The sequence below is a fragment of the Corapipo altera genome, unplaced genomic scaffold, assembly GCF_003945725.1.
Source record: "Corapipo altera isolate COAL_440 unplaced genomic scaffold, ASM394572v1 103, whole genome shotgun sequence".
NCBI classification, from domain to species: domain Eukaryota; kingdom Metazoa; phylum Chordata; class Aves; order Passeriformes; family Pipridae; genus Corapipo; species Corapipo altera.
Genome location: NW_020884993.1, coordinates 9,669 through 29,070, shown reverse-complemented (window position 1 = coordinate 29,070; position 19,402 = coordinate 9,669). Strand labels below are relative to the sequence as shown.

Genomic DNA, 19,402 nt, shown 5'->3' with positions numbered 1-19,402 from the left:
ACACTTGTCCCGGGCTCTCAGCTGGTGGTCAGAATCTCCCTCCAGGAACCTCCTGGCCAGGCTTCAGCAGGATGTCACAGAGCAGACATTTCCCAGCAGTCTGGCAGCCTCACTGTGCCTGTCAATGATTCTCCCTCCTGTGCCATTCCCCCTTGTCAGACAAGCCATGGGTGACTGCACAAGCCTGATTTTATTTGCAGTCCTTGAAAACAGCTCTCAAGCCTTCCCAGCTCTGGCAGCCAGGAGTCCCAGGCACTGGGTTGTGCAGGGAGCGGATGGCAGAGGGGGGTGGTTCCCTCCAGCATTCCTCCAACCTCTGCAGCTGCCCTCCTTCACTGACCTGGAAGATGTGGACATGGCCATGGGGGTGCAGCCAGGATCCCTGGGTGTGGATATTTCCACCTGGATGTGGGTGTTTGCACCTTCCCCTTTGCCATCCCCATCAGTTCCCTCCAGTTGTGCCAGGTCTCCAATTTCTAGAGCAGAGCAAAAGCTTTTCCACTAAAAATAGTTTTGTCCACAGATGTTTTTCCTTTGGTTCCTTTTACAGAAAATGTTCTGGATTTCAGATTTTTGTAAAAAAAACTTACCAAGAAGTGAAATAATCCCTCGAGCTGAAGCAGGACCCCTCATGACCCCTCTAGTTCCCACCTCAGGTCCCTTGTCCCTGCACTGGGCCTTTGAGATCCTCCTGGGTCAGCATGAAGTGCTCCATGTGCCACTGGTCCCCTGCACCCTCCTGCCAACCCCAGGGACACCAGGGGGGACCCTGCAAAGAGCTGGAGGAACATTCAGTGCCACCAATGCAAGAAGGACAGGTCAGGGCTGGAAAAGGAAGCTGAGCTCCTGCATCTCAGTGGGGTATCAGATGGGAGAGAAATGGTCTTGTGGGAAAGACAATGGGGGGGGGGTGTTCTTTTGATGAAGCCTGGAGTATTTTCCCTCATTTTCTGCAAAATGGGAAATAAAAGATTAAAACTTGGTGTTGTGGCTGCATTTGCTTGTCCTGTGGCTGACAGACAGTACAGGAGAAGCTTTGCAAACTCAGGGGTTCAGAGTCACCCTTGTGCACCTTTGCTGTCCCAAATCCTTTCCCGCTGCTCCAGCCCAGGCAGTGGGGATGAGTGGGTCCCACCTCCCACCCACAATGGCTCCACAGAGCTGATTGTGCTGATTGCGCCCAGATGTGCAATTTTTTTTTGCTGTAATACATTAGAGTTGTTCCTTGAGTAGCCCCTCCAAAGATTGAAGGGGGAATGGGTTGTTCTGGGGGGTGGTTCACAGGAGCAAACCACACAAACAATTCAGGATGGAAGAGTCCACATCCAACCCTCCCTCAGCATTCTGTGCTTGGAGACCCACTCTGGTGGACCTGCTCTGCACAGAGGGCCCATTGTGCTGCTGCCACCTGGCCTGGACCCACCTCTGCAGGAGGACACTGGAAGGTTGGGTGGAATTTTTTTCCTTGCCGTGTGTTTAGTTGAGGCAGGTTCAATATGTGGGGGGTTTTGGTGATAGAAGGTGTGGGATAATTTTTATGTCCTGAAGGCTACACTGATTCAGAAAAATGTCTGATTTCCCCATCTCAGCCTTTTGCTGAGATTTTGGCAGCTCTTCTCACCTTTTTATTTGCACCATCCCCATTAAAGAGACCATATTTTAAAATTTATTTTTCTATAGTAGAATATTTTATTAATATTGTTTTATACAATATTATCTACAAACAAAAATATACATAAATATATATTCATATGCATCTTTATATATAAAATTGTTTTATTAATCGTATTTTATATACTATAATATTAATATTTTATCATTTTATATATTATAGGACCATCTTCTCTGGCTCCTTGGCCCTGGCCAGGCTGGCCATCCCCAGAGACAGGAGAAGGGAGCTCAGCAGGGCAATCCCACTGACTGTGCAGCCTCTTTCCATTCACATCTCCAGGCAGAGCCTTTGAGGGTGGTGGGTACTGTGGGGGTTACTTAGCTTGGGGTCTCCCCACTCCAGGTCCCCAGTTTAAGTGGTTTGATCTTTTGACTTCTCCTTTTCTTTGCCATACCACAAAATCACATCATTTTCTCTTCCTGAAGACCCCCTTTGGGGGAGGAGAGGAAGATTTGATGATTGGTGGAGGGGCTGACACCCAGCCCTCAGGAGAAATCCAGTAGAAACACTGGACCTAAATGACCAGAGAAGAGTAAGATCAGGATAAGCAGGTACAGTTTGTCCCCTGGATACTTTCCCAGCCTCCAACTTCTTTTGCCCTGCAAGATTTTCTGGGCCTGATGTGGTTTGTTGGTTTAGCAAATCTCCACAGATCTCTTTTTCGAACACTTATTCAGTGTCTCCTTGAATCCACCTTGCAGCCACATCTTTGGCAAAGTGTCCTCCTGATCCACCACCTTCATGGGGTGAACCACACCTTTGTTTGGCCTTTGTTTGGTTTCTCCTACCTCTCTCCTATGACCCTTGGCTTTTGGAATGGAGGAGGTAGTGAACAGCAGATCCTCTCCATTTTTAAGGGGGAACTCTGAGTTCTCCAACCCCTTGAGTCCCCTCTGATCCAGGCTGAGCAGCTTTAGTGGCACTACTGCTGTTTCAGCAGTCAGCAAATAACTAAAGACAAGTCATTATCCAAAATGATGATGTCCATCATTTTTGTCACTGTTGGATGATAAACAAAATTGAAAAGGCCTCCTGGCCCAGTGTTGCTTGAGCAAACCCAGCTGGCAGTGCCATCCACCCCAGCACTCCTGTAGGACAGGGCTCTGTAGGAGTCCCTCAGTGTTTGTCCAGCATGTGCAGGATTCCTGCTGTTCCTCACCCCGCAGCCTCACAAGCCAAACTCACTCTGCCATCACCTTTGAACCCCTGGAGTAACCAACCTCTGGAGTAACCAGCCCCTGGAGCAGTGGCAGCTCTCAGGTGAAGAAAGCTCCATTTTCCATGTCTCCAGGAGCCACAGCCAGTTCTGCTGGGCTTGGGGCCGAGGGGTCACACACCGTCCTTGCCTGTGGCCAGTGCCTTTGGCTGTGCAAACAGAGGCATCTGGAAGGAGCTCGATGAGTGTTTCCTAAACCTGCCCGTTCCTTGCTCCCAGCCCAGCCTAACTGGGCTGAGTGGGGCTGCCCGACCGGTTTCCATCCAGCTGGGCTGGTTTGGCTGTTGCCTCTCTGGTTGCTGGCGAGACAACTGTATTTTCTGGTTTTGCTGGCAGCAGCTTTAATGTGGGATGAGCTGCTGCCTGCTCTGCTCATACAGTGTAGCTCCAGCCCAGCCTGGGACTGGGGAGGTCCTGTGCACACGTGGGGCTGTGGTGGTGCAGCCAGGGAGGACAAAGACCTTCTCACCAGTGACAACCACTGCTGGGCCCTGGGAATGTCCCAGTCTCACAATCCATATTATCCCCTGTGTGTAGTAGCCCTGGAACACCTCTGGCAGCTCAGCACTGCTCTGCTTTCCATGGCTGGACATGGGATGCTCATCCAGAGGGCAACTGGGGAATTGGCAGCAGGACTCCTCAGACAGGCAGGGGCTCTCTGTGCTGGATGGCCAAAATGTACTTGCTCAAATGCCAGGAAGGCAGAGAATTGGCCTCACCCCTGATAAGAGAGTCATCCCCATCATCCCTGTCATCCCTGGAGGTGTTCAGGAAATGACTGGACGTGGCACCCAGTGCTCTGGTCTAGTTGACAAAGTGGTTGAACATGATGATCTCAGAGGTCTTTTCTCAACCTAATTGACTCTGTGATTCTGTGATTTTGTGATTCCGTGATCACCCTGATCCTGGAAATGCTGCTGTGTGGGTTTAGGTTTAAGCAGGAGTCTTACTTGACCCAGGGAATCTGTGGCAAAGCCAGGAGTTGGATGCAGAGCTCCTAAATCTCATTTGAATCTTCTCAACCAGGCCTGTCTTCTCCTGCCAAGTTGTGTCTGGGGTCAGTGACAGAGGTAAAGAGCAAGGAACCAAACCCAAGTGTCTCCATTTCTCCTCCCCTCAGTTTGTTTCCATAAATAAAAGATTAATTGAGACTGTTACAGTTAACTTGAAAGGACCCTGCAGCATTAATTCATGATCCTAAACATAACCAGTTTCAGGTTAGTAATTAGTGCACTTCACTCATTGCAGGTGCAGCCTGGGAGCTCTGAAACAAGTACAGGATCAGCAAGAAAAATATCTAGAAGCAATGGCAGGGATTTCACATAACTCCCTGCCTTTAACACCCAATTGGATTATTGCTGCCTACCTCATTAGAACTGCTCCGTTACTGGAGAACCTTTAGGAATTGGGGCAAAATCCTGACATTTCATCTCCAACCTCAGAACTGAGGGCCCCCTGTACCACAGGTCTGGCTGGACCCATTCCAGGATGAGCATGGACGGGTCTCTTCAGCATCCTGTGGCTCATTTTATTCTCTAAAATGGCAGTGGTGTTTCTGTGCCTTGGAGGGGTGACAGATGTTCACAGGCAGCTTTGGGGTTCTGGAGTGAGGGGACAAAATCCCTGAGCAATGTTGTGGTCCTGGCCCAGCCTCAGGGCAGCCACCACGGAGCTGAGGAGCATTTTGAGCCTCACTGGGGCTAGCACTGACAGGGGCCAGGAGGCAGGTTCTACATGCAGAACACGATAAATCAGCTCTGAATCCCCCCCAGGCAAACCTGAAGCTGCTTTGTCCAAGCTTGTTAAGTTTAATGCATTAAGAAGGAGCCAACTTGTTTCTTCCAGGAGCTGAAGTTCTTCCTGAACAAGGAGACATCGTGGCACGTGATGGGCCTTCCTGGGCACTCGGAGCTGGGTGGCCTTTGGGCAGAGCTGGGGGCTGAAGGCTATGCCAGGGTGAGATTAGCAAACCTGTTTTGGTGGAGAAGGTGGGTCCCTGGAAGTGTTTTTCTCTTTATTTCATTCCTCCAATGCTGCTGTGACAGTGGCTCCAGGCTGCAGTGACCCCAGTGGTGCTCAGGGGCTGGTGAGGGGTCCCTGTGATGTTGGGACCAGCACCAAGGCAGGGATTATCTTGCCCTGGGCCTTGCCAGGAAGGCATGTCCACGTAGCTGTGGACCAAATCTTGTACCTCCTTTGCCCTCATTCTCTCTTTCTCCCAGTCATCTTCCTGTGGTTTGTGATTTTCCAGCCATCCTCACCTATGATTTCCCAGGAATTCTTTTCTCCCTTCCTGTCCTGCCCCTTCCCATGCCTGGACAACCTCCTGTTTCAGGTGTATCCAAAATTAGGCAAAGGAGGTTCTGCCTGAGGCCTGATGGCTCTGGCAAGGATCAGGAATATTGCACTGAGTGTGTCTCATCCCAGGGAGATCTGAGACAAGATCAGAGCTGCAAAGGAACAGAGGGGGGCACCTCCTGGGCCGTGAGGAGCTACATGTGACAGCCCACAGGAGCTGGGACCCCCTTTAACCTTCCAGTGGGAATTTCTCCATGGGTGGTTCCCTTTTGTTCTGCTGCAAAGGGAAGCAAATGCCTCCAAGAGCTGTTGGTCAGTGAGACCCCGGGACACTGACACTGAACCCCAAGACCATCCTGGTGCTGGAGCACCAAAATCCCCAGAGGAGGAGAAACCAGCATGAATATTTTGTGCCTTTATTTACAGACAGCCAGTATTAGTGAAACCTGCTTGACAAACTGCCCCCACAAGACTCCAGAAATACCTTTCCCATCTGCAAACGGGCTGTTAATAGGAGAAGATTTAGTGGTTCCAAATGCACTTCCCAGAGCGTTTGATAAAAGTGTGTGGGAGCAAAGTCCAGAGCTCGAGCTAATACTTCTCTGCTGGATCAGAAACACTCGTCTAGACTCTGGCAGGATGCAAAGAGAGTGCCAGAGCTACTGCAGGGAGCTGCTACCTTATAACCCCAGCACTGCTGGCTGTTTAGCAGGGGCTCTTTATACCCAGCAGGGGCTTGTTTAGAGGTTGGTGATTCATAAGCCAAAAATATGGTCTAAAGGATATATAGTGTTGCTTCAGCACTGGAAAATCTAAGCTAAAGGCCAGAAATATTTTAAACTGAGCTCCAGTGAACATAGAGATAGGGGAAGGACGTTAGGGCTTATTGCATGTGCCAAAAATAGAGTACATCAAGGAAAACAGCCTGGAACAATGGTGCAGGAAAAGCTTATCTCCAGGAGCAAAGTAGCACAGGTTTCTTTATACTGCCTGGTTAAAAAAAACAACAATAAAACAAAACAAAAAGGTGACCTTGTTCTAGATCTTTATTCTCAGCTGTCTAAAACATCCTTCCTACATCTACCACAGCTGCTGAGGATAGAAATCCAAAGCATTGAGGGTGGATGTGGCTCACCTGGCCAAGCAGGGGCTGGGCCACATGTCAGTGTTAACACAGTTAAGCAGTGAAAGGTGGAAATGGAAACACAGCATTTAATCTTCATTATCACAGCTCCATAAATGGGTGCAAACTGAGGAGCCAGTGGGGAAATCACACACTGGTGCCAGTGCAGGGAGCTCCTGTCTGCTGAGGAACCTTGTCCAACCCCAATGCCGTGGGCAGTGTGAGCTGTGTGAACTGCCAGTGAAGGCAAACCAAGGTCTGGGTCCAGTCTCAGCCAGGATTTGCCACTGCTTCCTGAAAAATCCCTTGTCATGTCTGCCTGGAGACAATGATGTCCATGTGGAGGGCGTTGCAGGACACAGCCCGTGTTCACTTCTCTAGGTGGATGACCTGAAAAATTCCCAATCCCTTCTGCAAATCTGAGAGGAAGGGGCCACCAGGGCAGTCAGGCATTCATCCAGGAAGGTCCTGGGCAACAAACACAACCCATGGAAGGTGCTGAACGTTTGGGTAGGACAAGGTGGGATGGACAGAGAGCTTTGGGTATGGTGGGATGAGGTGGGATGGATGGAGTTGCTGGACCACAGGAAAACTGGTAGCCCAGAGGGCACAAACAGATCCCCTTGGGCACTCCCTGATAGCCCAGGGTTGTCATGGCTGTGGTTCACTGTTCATGAGTGGGGAGCACTCCCTGCCATCACCCCTGGCCAGGATGTGGCTCTTGCCATCTCTCCAATCTGTCACTGTGAGCAGAGGTGGGAGGAACGCCCAAGCACCTGCCCAGGGGGTTCTGCCATGGAAAATTTCAACATCCACCCAGCCAGGTGCCAGGGGCGGGGTATCCACACCCCCTGAGCAAGGTGGGCAGGGGCTCAGCAGGGCAAGGGAGCTTTGGGATGTGCAGATCCATGGGCCCCTCAGCCTTGTGCTGCCTGTGCTCAGCTGGGCAGACCATACCAGGGCCCAGCTCCTGCCCAGTGCTGTGCAGAGCTTCAAGGTTTTGCCTTTAATTGCTCCAGCCCAGCCCGATGGGTGAGAACTCACCCTTCCAGCCCCAATCCCACGGATGTGCAAGGCTTCCAGCTGCTGACAGATGTGGCTCCTTGAAGGTAGCAGCACAGGGTGGGCAGGGACACGGGGCAATGTGAGGTGCCAGCAGCTCCCCTGGGATTTCCTGCTCTGGGCTGGGACGATGCTCAAGGGGCACCTGCTGCAATCAGGACACCACAAAAACCCTGGGAGTGCAGTATCATGAGGATTGTGTAAATATTTTGATTAACTTCACCTTGAATCTCGATGAAGGGGAGATTTTTATCGCATTTACTGACAAAACAGCTTTCTTTTCTTTCCGGGAGGGAGGGGGAGGATGACTAACTGCTGGAGGAGAATTCCTGGAGTGATTGCACAGCAGATGAAAGCAGCCAGATAGGAGCTGCTCTGCCCCAGGAGCGAGTGGACAGCCACCCCCAGCCAGTGTGCTGAGCAGGGACGAGCTCACAATTCCTGTTGACTGGGACACATTTGCCAGACCTGTCTGTCTGCTCGGAGCTGACACACGAGCACGGGGCAGCACGAGCTGCTGCAGAGCTTGTCCAGCTCCATCCTGGGGAGGGAGGAGGGCTGGCTGCCTCCTCCTGCCACAGCAGTTCACACGAGGGGTTCACTTGAGGGGTTTGGGTTTAATCCCTGGAGTGGTGTCCGTGGAATTAACACAGCCTGGGAATAACCTGCTTGGGCTGTGAGGGGAGGGATGTGCAGGGTGGTCACACCAACACCACTGCCCTGGGTGGAGGGGCTTCCTCTGCCCTCCACAGCCACTGCCAGAGCACAGGACCTCCTTCCCTGCCAGAATTCCCCAGGGGAAGTTCACCTGAGCCTGTGGGCAGCAGGTGCCCAAAAGAGTGGAGGAAAACCATGACTGTGATGATGGCATGGGTGGCATTTCCCTCAGCAAAGTCTACCTGAGTGAAAGCCATGGCAGCAGATTCTGTTGGGGAGGCTGAAAACAGGGAATAAGTCCAGAGCTGAGGCATCACCAGGGCCTGGATCACTCCAGGGCTGTGGAAGGAGACAAAACAGCAAAGCTTCACACCTTCTCTGCATCTCCAGTACTGGGGATTGTTAAATATTGCTTGGAGGGGTTGCTGACAGCTCCTCACTCCAGTTATCCACCTCCACAGACTGAAGGAATGGGCTGGGATGGGAGTGGGATTGCAAAAGCCTGGGCAGACATCATCCATCAGTCCATCCTGCCTGTCATCCAGCTGCATCCAGGGCACTTCTGCCAGGTCTCAGCGGGGTGTGACACCCTATGAAACCATGGACACCTTCTGTGGCACCCCTTTCCTGTTCTAAAATACACCACAGCCATCTCTATTTCCTCTTAAGGCTCTTTGGGGCAGAGCACAACACCGAGCACAGCACCAGGCATGACCAGGGATGGCTTTGGCTTCAAGGATACAGGGATTTTGTATCTTTGTATCTTTGAATCTCCTCTATAGTTTAAATATTTGTGAGTGCTTTGCATGTGCCTTTTGCTTTGAATAGCAATGAAAATATGGTTCAGGGCATGAAAAGGTCTTGGGGGTAAAAATGTGAAAGGTTTGGTAAGACCCTCAAAAATAAAAGTTAAACCATTTTTCCCAAAGGGGAAATTTGCTTCCAACAAAAACACAGAGGCATCTTTTGGTGCATCTTATATGCATTTTATCAATGGACCAGTTATGTGTGTGTGGGAGAGAGAGGGAGGGATGAGTGCAGTGGTGGGGAGCTGGACACAGTCAGGGGTTGACTGTCCTTTGAGCAGCAAACAGTGTCTGCATCAGGGACTTTGGTGGCACTCCCAGGCTTTCTCTCTGCTGGAAGAAAGCCCCAGAAGGTGCTGTCAGCACATGGTGCTGCAGGGGTTACAGCCTTGCTGGTCAATTAAACAGTTCCCAGGAAAGATCCCGGGCCTTGCACCTTGGCTGCCCCTGAGAAAGCCCCAGCACTGCTTTGGGGGTCCTGTACCTGCTCCTCAGGGAGTGTCTTCACTGTGCAGCCCCCTGAGAGACTCAGTGCAGAGCTGAAATGTGTCTCTGAGGTGAAGGCAGCTCGGTGGCAGTTGATGGCAGGAGACCCCTGGGTCTGGAATGCCTGGAATGTCAGTGCTGGGCTGCCTGAAACGCCCCAGCAGCAGAGAGCAGGGGCTGTTCCAGCCTTAGATCGGGAGTCCTGATTTATTGCACAACCTACCCTGTCAACAGATCGGTGAGATAGAGGGCAGCTAAGGAGCTGCTCCCTGGGCTGATTAGCTTGTCAGGGAATGCCTGGGGATCGCTGTCATGAGCAGTGAGTCACAGCTGGGGTTGCTTCTCATGTCTTTGAGTCTGCAATCCCCCACAAACCCACAGAGCTCAGAGCTGCGGGGAGAGAACAAAGAGAGCTGTGCCGGCACGATCTGCACAGCAAAGCATCCCGTCAGGGGATGGGCGCTGCAGCCCTGGCACACGGCAACAGGGGGGAGGAGGGTGGAAATGAGATTTTCAAGCAGCCCTGTCCAACGAGAGAGTTTTTCAACTCCCCGAAAGGAGGTTGTGACAAGGTGGGGGTCAGGCTCTTCTTACAGGCAACAAGCAGCAGACAGGACAAGGGGAAATGGCCTCGAGTTGCAGCAGGGGAAGCTCAAGTTGGAAATTAGGAAAAAATTCTTCACTGAAAGAGTGGTTAAGTACTGGAACAGGCTCCCCAGGGAAGTGCTGGCTTGACTACTCCTGGAATTGTCCAAAAATCAAGTGGATGTGACAACTTGTGATATGGTTTAGTGGACAGAATTTGGTCAAAGGCTGCACTTGATGATCTTGGAGATCTTTTCCAACCTTAATGATTCTGTGAATCTAAATAGGGCTGAGATGTTTGGATCCTCTCTGCACAACCTGACAGGCTGTAGACAGGCCCATTTTGTTCTCCAGGGTGGAGAAGTCCTTTGTGTTCACCAAGAGGAAACCTCTTCATCCTCCTGACAGAGTTTCAGGAGTTCAGAGCAAGGCTTGCAGTTGAATGGGAATTCCTGAAGTCTGGATTGCCCAGGGCCCTTAGGTATCCAGTTCCCATTAAAATTAATAACTCCTAACTATCCTGAAGGTCACAGAGGTGCTTTGGAAAGCTTGAGACCCTCCACAGCTCTGGCCTAGGTACGTGGTCAAAACTAACCAGTCTTGGCAGGTGTTTTCTCTCTGTCACATCACGTTTGCCTCCAGCCTGGCAGTGCCCCCAAGATCCAGGAGCTTCTTATCATTTTATAAAGCAAGTCAATTTAGTACAGCCATTGCTGCATGGGAAACATGCTTGGCCACTGCTCTACAGGTCAAATGCCCTGTTGGTAAGACTTGTGTTGGTTGTGCTGGTTCCTGTGTGTGGCACCTTCATGCCAGGGGTCCATCATGCTGGTGATGTGCATGTGGGGGAGGATGTACCATGAACCCAGGACTGTGCAGACAAATTCAGGGCTCAGCTGTGCTCCAGCCCTCTCCCTGCACACCATCAAACTTGCCCTACTTTGCCTCATCCATGGCTCTTTCCCAAACTCCAGCCTTCACTCTCCTCCCCCAGCAGCGTGGGCTGGACCGTCCCTGTGTCTGTCCCGTGGCTGCCCCATCCCCTCCACCCCCCGAGGAAAGAATTCAGCTTTGCAAAAGCAAGGCAGGAACAAAGCAGAAAAAAAAGAAAAAAAGAGCAATTTTGTATTATTTTCTTTTCTGGGCCATTTTGAATTAATTAAGGAATGTGATCTAAACTATAAATACCCTCCTTCACGTATGATTTATGGCCTGTTTGTTCTGGATTGGTATGTGCTTAATCTCTAATTGTAAGCCCACCATCTGTTTTTATTGATCTGCTTGCCAGGAGAGTTATTGCTCTCCTTGGCCTTATATGGGAAAATTAGGTATGTGGTGAGCAAGCCAGCTCAGGGCTGCTCTTACGTCACCCTTGGAGCAGTTTGGGATTGAGCTTCCAGCACTGCTCCGGCCTCCAGCTCCTGCCAGTCCCCATTTACCGTGTGAAACCTGAACTTAGGGGTTCCACAGAGCCCTGATATCAACAGGACCATCAGCCCATCCCAACCTCCCTCTGTATCAATCCCCCTTCAGTGACCGGGATGGGTTTGCTCTTAAAAATAAACAGGGGGAGAAGAAGAGGGTGGCCTTGGTGTTTTGGGCTGTAAATCAGGCTGCTGCCAACTCAGCCTGGGTGCTTTCAATGGTGGAAGTGTCTCCATGAGAAAACAGGCTGGATTTATTCATTGAACCTGGAGGGATTTGTCTGTTACTGACCCGTGAGATAATGGTGCCCGAGCCCAGCCCGTGTGCTCCGCATGGCCGGAGCAGGGAGGGAAGGATAAAGGATCCCAGGAACATTTTGAGGCTTAAGGGAAGCCTGAGGATTTGAACAAAGAGGAGCAGTTTATTTGCAAAGCTGGGAAGCAGAGAAAGGCAGTGATAGTGCCACAGGAGAGCCACCTCCAAAGGGAAGGGGGTCCCTGTCCCTCTTCACCAACTGGTCCCAGTGGGGCTGGATGATCCCTCTGGCTCCCAGACCCAGCTGGACTGTGGGGGGGAGCCCTGGGGAAGGGTGGGATGAATCTCTCTGGGGCACTAAAGGCTGCTGTGCCACAAGTGGTGGGGATGCAGTGATGCCCAGGATCCACAGGGCTCTGCCCAGAGTCTGCAGGGAGATCCAGGACACAGCACCCAGCTGGGCCAGTGCCAGGGGCATGGGGACCATCCCTCCCCACCCCCTGGGGTGTGTGGGCTGAGACCCTTCCTCCCCATGGGGAACCCCCCGAGATGGGGGTCACACCAAACCCCTGGCTCTGCATTTAGGTATCAACCCCGAAATACCCCAAAATACATTTGCAGTCAGGAAGGAGCTCTTGTAATTTGCTCAGGCTCCCACATCCTCCTGTGGTTGTTATTTTAAGCCCTTCCCCTGATTCCAGGGCCCTGGTCTGGAGATCCCCATTCCCAGACTGACTGATGCGTGCGATGACAGAATTTCTGCTGTTGGGCAAATTAATTTCCCATGGGATCATGGCCTGATACATAAATATAAAACTGACACGTTTTTACTCAGCTGAAAAGAAAATAGCTCCAGCTTGCATGAGATAACGTTTCCAGGAGATAAGGCAGCAGTTGGAGTGTGAATTGCCATGTGGATCCCATTTTTCCCACAGATCCCTGGTGAGGTTTGTTGGCTGGGCTGTGCAACATCAGCTCTTGATAAGCACCAGCCTGTGTTAATGCAACGTTTCAGTTCTGCTTCATCTCACCCCACACCTGCCTTTGGCTGGGCAGAGGAAATGGGTGGGTGGGTGGGAGCAGGGAATCTCAGTGCCTGGCATATTTGGAATTCACCACGGGATCTGCCTGGAGCTGTGTTGGTGCTGGGAGGGTCCAGCCCTGAAGCCCCCGAGCTGGGAGGGGGAGGAGATGGACACGGCTGCTCCTCGTGGAATGGCCAAGTCCCAGCTGGGTCAGAGAACGTGGAGCTCCTGTCTCCTCCAGTAAGGAGAAATCACTTGGGGAATGGAATTCTGTGGCTTTGGGCAGGACTGTGCTGGGAATCCGGCGGCTGGAGCTGAGGGCCTGGCTCCTGTCCCACTGCCCTGGGAGCTGCTCTAATCCAGAGCTGTCTCTAAGGCCCCTTTGTGTACAAGCCCTGGTGAGAGGAGGTTGTGATTCCAGGCTGGAGGGGTGGCCCAGTGCCCCCAGGGCCCAGGCTGTGTTTGGAGGTTGATCTCAGGCCCTGGAGCCCTGGATCCTTTAGAACATGCAGCAGAAATGAGTGTGTTCCACCCAGTGATCCTGAGCTCAGCCCTTATAAATAACTTCTCCCTCTCCTTCTCTCTTTCCCTCCCCTCCCTTCCCCTTCCTTGGGAACCTCAGGATGATTAATTCCTGAAGAATGTTCTTGGAGCTCTGCAGGAGGTGCTGATGGGCCCCACACATGGTGTGAGGGGTTGGGATACCAGAGCAATCTCCAGGCTGTGCAGCCCAGCCTTTGGATATTTCCTGTGTCCAGGCAGAGCCATTCCCATCCCACTCCATCCCATCCCATCCCATCCCATCCCACTCCATCCCATCCCATCCCATCCCACTCCATCCCATCCCATCCTCTTTACTCGGGCCCTCTGCAGTGTCAGATGTCACAGCAGCTCATTTATGAGCTTTCCCCTCCTGCAGACACCACCAGGAGCTCCCCAGGGATGGGTCAGTGGGTCACTGCAGACCTGCAGCCTGGCTCTGTTTGCCTGGAATGACTTTCCCGTTGCCAGAGGTGCCTGTTGGAACCATCACACTGCCAGGGGTGACCCTCCAGCCATGGGAGGCCTTTGGAAGGCCAGACTGGGACCTGCAGTGAAGAGGGAGAGGCACATCCTGGAGCTGCCTGCCTCTGGGAGCACTGGGGGAACAAGGGGTCTCAGACATCTGGGGTGTCAGGAGGCTTGGGGTCAATTTATTGGGATAATCTCAGCGAAAATTCAGTTGTATTTATATCTGGAGCCTCCAGACTAGAGCAGGGTGTCTCTGGAGCCCGAGTGAGGGACCACCACGACCAGAAAAGGAGATGGGACAGCCTGGGACAAAAGAGGAAGAGTCCCTTCAGGAGCAATTCACACCAGGGGGACAGAGCCAGAGGGTCTCTGGCACAGCACAAATCCTCTGCCAGGGAAACTGGTTCATCCCAGGTTCACCTCTGGGTCCCTCTGTTGTGCCCGTGGAGGTGGTACCAGCTCCTGGGTACCTCCCTGAGGGTGTGATTTAGCCCTTGCAGAAGCTGCAAGCTCAACACAGGAGCAACATGGTTATACATGGGAGATCAAACAAAGGGATTTATTGATTATTCCTGGTCCTAAACTCCCTAACTAGGAAGCACACTGCCTCAAGCAGCTCAGAGCCTAAATGATTAGTAAATCTATATTTATTGTCATAAAGGATACAATTTTATTTTTTTATGACAAAAAAATGCAAAATCCAGAAAAATTTGAGTAAAGGAGGATTTCTTTGTAAATGTTTGCAAAGACACTTTTATTGCAGAGGCTTAAACTGTTCTGCTGTTTCCCTCCCTGCCTGTCTGCTGCCTCTAGTCAGCTAGAATATGCTGACCACTTCCTACCAACTTCAGCAGAGACATTAAAATGTCAAAAATGGTTTATTCTTGCAAGAAAATGTGGGAAAGGAGAGACCAGACCCACACTCAGGCTGCCATCAAGAGAGAGTCGTCAGTGAGCTCAGCTCCACTGCCAGACATCAAAAAAATGCACAAAAAAAAGGAAGAGTAAGTCATGTATCAGAGGTTATTTGAGGTACAAAATGCAGCAGAAGAGGGCTCTTGGCAGGCATGGATTCCTTGGGATCAGGAGGGCTGGGAGTGGTGCAGCTGGTGGGACTGCAGGGGTCAAGGTGGGACATGTGGGGTGGGACATGTGGGTCCCCAGGTCGTGCTGCACCCCAGGAGAGGGGAGAAGCCCCCTCCAGGAGGGGCTTTGCAACTGGGAGCAGCCTGGAGGAGAGTCCTGAGCCCTGGGACACTGGGAAGGGGTTGGTTTTGAGGAGCCACTCCTCGTGCAGAGCCCACTCAGTGAGTCACCAGTGGCTCTTCACCAGTCTGGGACCAACCTGGACTCAAGGCAAGTCCAACTGCAGGGAAGAAGTGCTGGACCAAGTCTGGATCAAGGCTTGACTTGCTGATTTCCAGTCCAGAAGGACTTCAGGGAACAAGTAGGAGACTTGTAGGTCTATCTAAGCACAGGAGCTGAGGTGTTCCCAGGCCTCAGTGAGGGATAAGAGCTGGTTCCAGATGTGCTGCTCCAGCCTTTCCCACTGCACAGGCACATCCCTCTGGGGCTCAGCCATTGTGAGCTCCTGAGGCCACACTGTCCAAAGGGGAATGTGCTGGGAAGTGGTGCCGTGGGCAAGGAACTCCTGAAAAGTAGATCTGAGCAAAAAATGCCAAACCTAGAAGGATTTGTGCTTTTTCAGAGCACTCTGCTTGCCAAGTGCATACTTAGAAAGAGCTCTGGGGTGTATTGCAAAATCTGCCCCATTTGGAGTGGGTTTGGAATACTTTAATCCCTCTTTAATGATACTGCCCAGGAAATGACAAAGCTCTGGGAAAACAAACAGATTGGATTCTGGCTGGGCTCATATCAAATTGTCACACACATTTTTTTCATGCAGCTCACTGAATCCCAGCAAACCCCTGCAACATCCTGCCACAGCTTTTCTTGTTTCTCTGACACTTCTGGCACGAGAATTGGACAATGCAGCAGATTCCAAGGCTCGGTTACATCCAGGTTTGCCCCGTGCTAGAGGGATCTGGTTTGGATGACACTGCTTTCCCCCTGACACTTGGTATTTTTGCTCTGGGGCCATGTCCTCTTCTGCTCCTGATTCCTGTGCATGGCCACTGCCAGGGAAGTTGCAGGATAAGGCCATTTTCAGTGGGAAGAGATTTATCTAAATACTGTAGCCACATGAAGTACCCACTGCTCATGGAATGCCTGGTAGGAATAGCTGGGTGTTGAGTATTCCATTCCAGGGACTTCTCAGAGCTGAGCAATCTGCACTAGGCAAAAGGAAATAAAATAAAACATTGGTGTTCTTCCAGTGGTTAATGGGTAAATATTAATCTGTTTTGAGGTTTTGTGGGGTTATAGCTTTTAAAAGAGAACATTGAGAACCTTTGTGCTATGTTGGGGTCATGCACGAGAGGAGGCTACACTTGAAAAAATCCACATTTGATTTATTAGTGTTAATTTGAGCCACAGGGAGAAGGGAGACCCAGGGAAGGAATCAGGTCTAACCTGGGCCTGCAAACAGCGAAATGCAAGGTCTGGGATAAAGCAGGGCTTTTGTGGAAGCAAATCTTGCAGCTACAAGTCCCAGGTGGAGCCACAGTGGGACCTGAACAATGTCACTGCTGTGTGTGTGAGCCCAAAGCAAAACACAGGACTAGGGGCAGGGACAGGAGCCCTCCAGAGCTGGGGCATATCTGGGTGTGGGATTTGATTCAGGGCAGCTCTGCCTCCAAGGTACACAGTGGGAAATCCCTGCTCCTTCAGGGGGGTGGGATGGGGCCCTGATGGAGTGGGAAGGGAAGTGCAGGGTGGGAGCAATGAGCTGCAGCCCTAAGCAGGGGAAGATGAGCCAAACATCTGGGCCAGCATCCGATTCAGCTGCTCTGCAGCCTGCAAGTGGATTCAGACAAACCCCAGAGCAGTGCTGGGGGCTGTGTGGGCTCGTGAATTCCCTGGAACCAGGAGATGTGGAGAATCCAGCTCCTCACAGGAGGGAGAAACATCACAGGTACTTGTACCCCACTGATGGGGTCACAGAGGCACCGAATCACAGGGGCTTCTGAGCTGGAAGGGACCCACAAGGATCCCTGAGTCGATGGCCCACCCAGGAGGGCAGCAGGACAGCCTGGCATCCCTGCAATCCCAAACCACTGCAGGTCCCTGGTGTGTGCAGGTGCTTTGCATCCCCCTTGGAAGGCACAGCGGAGGCACAGGGGTGGGAACAAGGGCAGGGAGTGGGTGGATGTCTTCTGCAGGGCTCTCCATGGACAGCCAGCAAGGCCTGATGTCTCTCCACACCTCCAGGGTCAAGGCTGCTGCTTTGCTTCAGCAACACAGGCTCCACTGGGTCATGGAGAGGCACATTCCAGCAGGGCAGAGCCCTGGGACAGTGTGGTTTGGGATGTTCCAGGGAAGCTGATCCACCTCAGCAGGATCCAAGGGCTAAGAGCAGACGGGATGAGCAGCAGGACAGGGAGCCTGCTCTGAGCCAGCCCACACTGCAGCCCACCAGGCTTCCCTCCCCCTGCCTGGGCAAGTCCCTTGGGGGGTCACAGCAGCAGGTCCTGCAGGGCTGGGGCAGGGCACATCCCTGCATCAGGCTGCAGCTCCAACACTGTTTCTTTGCTCTCTTCCTTTGGATTTGACACAAAAATTCTGTGGTGCTTCGTCCTTCCCCAACATCTGATACAAAATGAGTGTCTTTCCTCTTCCCCTGGCAATCAGTGGCACAGCAGCAAAGCATTGGGCTTGGGAGCCTTCATCAGAGCACTTGGGCTTATAAACCTGTGAGCAGAAAACTGGAGCCACAAATGTGGGAATTCCTCCCTGGGAAGAGGGTGAGGAGGGGCTGCCAGTTCCTATCAGCCATCAGCAGTCAGGGGCATGAGCAGGAGATTCTGATTTCCTCCAGGACCTTCAGACATCAGCCTGGGTGAAGCAGCTCATTAAAAGCAACTAATTGCTGCAGTCATTTGTGAAATGAATTTTTCAAGGTTAATTTAGTTGAGCACTGAGAGCCCTCCATTTAGCTCTGAAGAGGGTGAGCAGCACATGCCACACAGCCCCCACCCCTGCTCTGGGGACAGACCATCCCGGATGGGGAGCTCCAATCTGGAGCATCCTCTGGGACTGCCAACAGGGAAACCCAGCCCAGAGGATGCAAAGTGCTGGTCCCACGATGGCAGGGTGATCAGCAGGCCAGCTTGGTTTGTGCTTGATGCAGGCACCAGCTTTGCTTTGTCTTGAGATGAGCAATCCCTTCAAAAGTCCTTTTAACCACTGCAGGAATGCAGGAATACTGGGGAAAGCAGAGCCTGAAACATGAAGTGTTCAGTTAAACTTTGCTGTTCACCTCCCTTATCCTATTTCCCCTTTGCCATGGAGTTTCCATAAGCAAATCTCCCTGTCTGATGGACTCCCAGGTGACATTAAAGACAGCAGGAACTCTCTCTGGAGGCAAAGGAGACATTTTCTGGAACTGGAGTGGTGCTTGGTGGTGGAATCATTTTCTGCTCCTTGCAGACTAAAAGCAAGTCCAGGGAAGAAAACAAGTGCAAAGCCTTTCCTGACCTGTCATTTCAGGTCCAGGGTGGGGGTTCTACCAGCCTTTGCTGTCTCCTTTGTGAATGGCCACGCAAAACAGCCTGGGCAGGGGTTTCAGTGCTGTGGGACACTGAAGATGAGGTCTCTGCCACATAGAAGCAATGGGGACCTCTGTCCATCTGTCACAGAATCACAGAATCACAGGATATGCTGAGCTGGAAGGGACCACAAGGATCATCCAGTCCAACTCCTGGCCCTGCACAGGCCCATCCCCAAGAGTCACCCCCTGTGCCCCAGAGGATCAGCCAAACCCTCCTGGAGCTCTGGCAGCCTTGGGGCTGTGCCCACTGCCCTGGGGAGCCTGGGCAGTGCCCAACCAGCCTCTGGGGGAAGAACCTTTGACTGAGATCCAACCTGAGCCTGCCCTGACACAGCTCCAGCCATTCCCTGGCTGTTGTTCCTGGTCCACTCTTTATGCATTTGGAACCATGTCCCCCTTGGAAGGAAACAGCTGCAGAGCCCAATTTTGAGTGTGCCAGGGCACAGGGAGCACCCTGAGCCCCAGCACCCTCCCACCCTGCGGTGGCACATTGAGGTGCCCATCCCACCAAGGGGCTGCCCCCCTGCCAGACCCCCTTGGCCAAGGCATGTGTGAGGAAATGCTGGAGTGGAGCTGGTGCAGCTCCACTTGTCCCACCCGAGCACAGACTGACTGTGGTGTCAGGCTGCTGGGAAACAGGCTGTTCAGTGGGTGTATCCTGTGTTTACACAGGCCCCACCAGCTGTGACAGTGCAGATGTTTCCTGTCTCCCTGGATCTGCAAAGAGCCATTTGGTGGCTGGAAGTGGTTCCTGGAATGAAGCCGTGGATTTGGGCTCCCAGAGAGCACCTGAGCTCCAGCGAGCGGGACGTGCCCGGGCAGTGACCACCTCACCCTGTCCAGGTGAGTGCCCGTCTGTGGCCAGGCTGGAGAGGCAGCTCCAAGGAGGAAAGCTGAGCTCTGGGGCCAGAGCAGGCTTGGCTGTCCCCTGGAATGAGTCCAGCTCTCCCAGGGAGAGACGGAGCCGTGCAGGACGTGGGGATCTGCAGGTAGGCAGGAAGATCCCACGTGAGCAGGATGGGAGGATGTGACTGTATTTACTGTGGGCCCTTGTTGAGTCTCTGTCTTTTCCTTCTCTGGTCCCTATGTATTAGGAAATACATAAAAGCCTC

General features: G+C 52.3%; 1 long non-coding RNA gene across 1 annotated transcript; it reads left to right on the top strand.

The window, feature by feature from the left end:
* Nucleotides 1-16,703: 16,703 nt before the first annotated feature.
* LOC113958335 lies at nucleotides 16,704-19,127 on the top strand. Its single transcript, XR_003531486.1, has 3 exons — nucleotides 16,704-16,862; nucleotides 17,372-17,433; nucleotides 18,963-19,127. It is a non-coding gene; the product is annotated as an uncharacterized LOC113958335 (long non-coding RNA).
* Nucleotides 19,128-19,402: the final 275 nt, after the last annotated feature.